The 4,847-nt window shown below is 58.1% G+C and overlaps 1 pseudogene across 1 annotated transcript; it reads left to right on the top strand.

Moving 5' to 3' along the window:
• On the top strand, nucleotides 1–3,087 carry LOC146440498 (serine/threonine-protein kinase pdik1l pseudogene; annotated as a pseudogene). Its single transcript, XR_014851093.1, has 3 exons — nucleotides 1–40; nucleotides 2,272–2,824; nucleotides 3,019–3,087. The product of XR_014851093.1 is annotated as a serine/threonine-protein kinase pdik1l pseudogene (transcript).
• The last annotated feature ends 1,760 nt before the right edge of the window (nucleotides 3,088–4,847 follow it).

Below are 4,847 nucleotides of genomic sequence, written 5' to 3' on the forward strand. Positions count from 1 at the left end.
GGGAAGCGGCGGAGCCTGAGGGGCTGCGGGGCGAGCGGTGGTGAGCGAGGCGGCTGAGCCTGAGGGGCTGCGGAGCTACGGCTGAGCGGAGAGCGCTGAGGGGAAGCGGCTGAGCCTGAGGGGCTGCGGGGAGAGCGGCGGTGAGTGAGGGGCTGAGCCTGAGGGGCTGTGGGGCGAGCGGCGCTGAGGGGAAGCGGTGGAGCCTGAGGGGCTGCGGGGCGAGCGGCTGAGGGGAGAGCGCTGAGGGGAAGCGGTGGAGCCTGAGGGGCTGCGGGGAGAGCGGCGCTGAGTGAGGAGACTGAGAGAGGCTCGGGGCTGGGGAAAAGGACCGAGGGGAGCCGGGGCAAGGGCCGAGGCAAGGGCTGGGGAAAGAGCCGAGGGGAGCTGGGGAAAGGGCTGAGGGAGTTACCGGGCTGGGGAAAGGGCTGAGGGGGACTCGGAGCTGGGGAAAGGGCTGAGGCAGTCACCGGGCTGGGCAAAGGGCTGAGGGGAGCGGGGGAAATGGCCGAGGGGGACTCGGGGCTGGGGAAAGAGCCGAGTGGGGCTCGGCGTGTGGAGAAAGCTCTGAGGTGGGGAAGAGAAGCAGCCCTAGGGAAGAAGTAGGGGAAAGAGGGAATGGTGGAAGGGGGCAGCGGGTGAGGGTGGGAAAAGAGGCTGAGGTGAGGGACGAGCTGCCGGTGAGGTTTCCGAGGGTTTTTTTTCACTCGAGATGCTGGGAAGCTGAGAGGCTGAGGTGGGGAAGGGGACAAGGGTTTGGCTGGGGAGGGGAAGGGGACTTAGGTGAAGTGCTGGGAAGAGCTGGGGCTGAGGGGCTGTGGGAAGTGAGGAAGAGGCTGAGGTGGGGAAGAAGCCTGGAGTGGGGCAGGGCGGGAGTCTGAGGTAGGCAAGGAGCAGGGAAAGGTTGGGAGTGAGGGAATGAAGGGTGGGAAAAGGGGATGAGATAGCCAAGGGGCCTGAGGTGGTCAAGAGGCTGGAGTGGTACAGGGGCTGAGGTGGCCAAGAGCCTGAGGTGGTCAAGGGGTCCTGCTGGAGATGCTGGGAGGAGCTGAGGCTGAGGGAATGGTGGAGGTGGGAAAGGATTTGGGGGCTGCAGAGGCTGTAAAAGAGCCTGAGGTGGCCAAAGGGGCCTGAGGTGGTCAAGGGGTCTTACTTGGCTGAGGTGGCCAAGGGGGATGAGGCGGGAAAAGCACCTGAGGTGGGAAAGGACCTGAGGGGCCTGAGGTGGCCAAAGGGCCTGAGGTGGTCAAGGGCTTGAGGTGGCCAAGGGGTCCTCCTGGAGATGCTGGGAGGAACTGAGGCTGAGGGAATGGTGGAGGTGGGAAAGGATTTGGGGCTGCAGAGGCTGTAAAAGGGCCTGAGGTGGCCAAGGGGTGTTGGGTGAAAAGTGGGGAAGAGCTGGGCCTGATGGAGGGGAGAATGGGGAGGAGGTTTTGCCATTCTGGGAGGCAGTGGGATAAGAAGGGGAAGGGGGAAGGGTTGAGCTGGGTGGTTGTGTGGGGAACTTGGGGTTTCTGGAAAGGAGTGAGGGGCTGGAGAAGTGGGAATGAGGGAAAAGATGGGGTTTGGGAAAGGAGAGCAGCTGGAATTTGGGTTTGGGGAGGAAGGGGGATTTGGGAATTGGGGATTTGAAGGCAGCAGCAGGTTGGAAAGGGAGGAGATTTAAAGGGGATGAGTTGAGGGATTGGGAAGGAACGTCTAGGGCAGGAAAGCAGGAGATAATTAACGTGTTTTTAGGGATAAATTTGGGATGGGGAGGAGGGGAAAAAGAGGAACTGCAGGATAATAAAGAGGAATAACCTGGACTGATCTGGGAGTGGAACAGAGAGCTCGGAGTGAAGTTTAGGAGAAAAGGATGACAAGCAGGGCATGGAGCAGCAGGAAATTTGTTCTGGAAGGGCAAAGACATGATGCAGCCATCGACGGGCAGGAAAAACTGAGACCAGGGGAAAGTTCAGTGCCCAAACTGCCACTTCTGGCCAAGTTGCTTTATTGGAAAGTCGATTCTGGGCAAAGCCTGCACCCGGGAGGTCTCGTTTTCCCTGTGCCCCCCGCTCAGGGAACGTGTCCCCGAGTTGTGTTCCTTTCTTGCCCGGATCGATGGCTCTTCCCGGGAGGCTGGATCCCGCTGTGCCGCCGGAATTGTTCTGGATGAATCCTCCCAGTTGCCATGGATATGAATGACTTCAGCCGCCTCGCCTCGAATCCAAACCGTTTAGGAGAGTTGGAACTTTGAAAGGTGATTTTTCTAAATTTTTTTTTATCCTCTCCCAGTTTTTCCTGCCATGACCCCGCCGGCTTTGCCCCGATGGCCGAGGAAGCCAAGTACGGCGTCGTGCCGGAGGTGGGCCGCGGCAGCTACGGCGTGGCTTACGAAGCCGCCGCCGCCCGCGGCCGACGCGAGGTGGCCGTGAAGAGGATGCTCTGTGACGCTCCCCAAACCATCGAGCTGGCCCTGCAGGAATTCTGGGCCCAGCGACAGCACCAGAACGTCATCCAGCTGGAGGAGTGCGTCCTGCAGAGCGGCCGCCTCTTCCAGCCCGTGCGCCACCATTCCCAAAATTCCCAAAATTCTGACAGCTGCCTGCCGCTGGTGGAGAGCTGCCTGAAGGGCCGGAGCTGCCTGGAGCCGTGCTCCGCCTGCTTCCTGCGGCTCGTGACGGAGCTCTGTGAGGGAGGCGACATGAACACCTTCCTGCTGGCGTGCGGCTTCGTGCGGCAGCTCGGCGGCGCCGTGGCCTTCCTGCACCGCAGCCGCGTCCTGCACCGCCACCTCAAGGCTGACAATGTCCTCGTGTGCCGCGGCTGTGCCGGGCCCGTGCTCAAGGTGAGGGCACGGGGAGCTGAGGGTTGGGGTGAGGGAAGGGTCCTTGGAGAGCTTGGAGCTGGGGGAGGGAAGGGTCCTTGGAGAGCTTGGAGCTGGGGGAGGGAAGGGTCCTTGGAGAGCTTGGAGCTGGAGGAGAGAAGGATCCAGGGAGAGCTTGGAGATGGAGGAGAGAAGAACCTTGGAGCTCCTTCTAGGAGCTGGGAGTGTCCCACTGGAGGAGGGAAAGATCCTTGGAGCTCTTTCCGGGAACTGGGAATGTCTAATTGGAGGAGGGAAGGGTCTTTGGAGCTCTGTCTAGAAGCTGAGAATGTCCAGCTGGAGAAGACAAGAATCCAGGGAGAGTTTAGAGATCCTTCCAGGATCCTTCCAAGGAGTGTCTGGCTGGAGGAGGGAAACATCCAGGGAGAGCTTAGAGCTCCTGGAGGGAGGGAAGGATCCTTGGAGCTCCTTCTAGGAGCTTGGAGTGTCCAGCTGGAGGAGGGAAGGGTGCTTGGAGAGCTTGGAGCTCCTGGAGAAGAGAAAGATCCAGGAAGAGCTTGGAGCTCCTTCTGGGAGCTGGGAGTGTCTGGCTGGAGTAGGGAAAGATCCTTGGAGCTCCTTCCAGGAACTGGGAATGTCTAATTGGAGGAGGGAAGGGTCCTTGGAGCTCTGTCTAGAAGCTGAGAATGTCCAGCTGGAGAAGACAAGAATCCAGGGAGAGTTTAGAGATCCTTCCAGGATCCTTCCAAGGAGTGTCTGGCTGGAGGAGGGAAACATCCAGGGAGAGCTTAGAGCTCCTGGAGGAGGGAAGGATCCTTGGAGCTCCTTCTAGGAGCTGGGAATGTCCAGCTGGAGGAGGGAAACATCCAGGGAGACCTTTGGGCTCCTGGATGAGAGAAGGATCCAGGGAGAGCTTGGAGCTCCTGGATGAGAGAAGGATCCAGGGAGACCTTGGAGCTCCTGGAGAAGACAAGGATCCAGGGAGAGCTTAGAGCTCCTTCCAGGAGCTGGGAGTGTCCAACTGGAAAAGGGAAAGATCCCAGGAGAGCTTTGGGCTCCTGGAGAAGGATCCTTGGAGCTCCTAGGAGCTGGGGGTGTCCAGCTGGAGGAGGGAAGGGTCCAGGGAAACCTTGGAGCTCCTGGAGAAGGGAAGGATCCAGAGAGAGCTTGGAGCTCCTTCTAGGAGCTGGGAATGTCCAGCTGGAGGAGGGAAACATCCAGGGAGACCTTTGGGCTCCTGGAGGAGGGAAGGATCCAGGGAGAGCTTGGAGCTCCTGGAGAAGAGGAGGATCCAGAAAGAAGCCTTGGAGCTCCTTCCAGAGCCTAAAGGAGCTCCAGGAGAGCTGGAGAGGGACTGGGGACAAGAGATGGAGGGACAGGACACAGGGATGGATGGGATTTTGGGAAGGAATTCCTCCCTGGGAGGCCTTGGAATGGAATTCCCAGAGAAGCTGTGGCTGCCCCTGGAATCCCTGGAAGTGTCCCAGAGGATGCAAATTTCAGATCCCTACAAACCCAAACCATCCCATAATTCCACACCACATCCCAAAATCTCCATCCAGATCGTTCCTCACAACCCCAAACCTTCCACCCCTCAGGCTCTCAAATAAACCCCAAATTCCAACATCACTAAATCCCACATTTTCCCCTCAGGCTCTCAAATAAACCCCAAATTCCAATATCACTAAATCCCACATTTTCCCCTCAGGCTCTCAACTAAACCCCAAATCTCAACGTTGCTAAATCCCACATTTTCCCCTCAGGCTATCAAATAAACCCCAAATTCCAACGTCACTAAATCCCACATTTTTCCCTCAGGTCATCCAATTATCCCCAAATCCCAACCCCCCTAAATCCCACATTTTCCCCTCAGGCTATCAAATAAACCCCAAATTCCAACGTCACTAAATCCCACATTTTTCCCTCAGGTCATCCAATTATCCCCAAATCCCAACCCCCCTAAATCCCACATTTTCCCTCAGGCTATCCAATTATCCCCAAATTCCAATATCACTAAATCCCACATTTTTCCCTCAAACTCTCC

The sequence above is a fragment of the Lichenostomus cassidix genome, chromosome 3 (assembly GCF_008360975.1).
Source record: "Lichenostomus cassidix isolate B80296 chromosome 3, HeHo_3.0, whole genome shotgun sequence".
Classification (NCBI taxonomy): Eukaryota; Metazoa; Chordata; class Aves; order Passeriformes; family Meliphagidae; genus Lichenostomus; species Lichenostomus cassidix.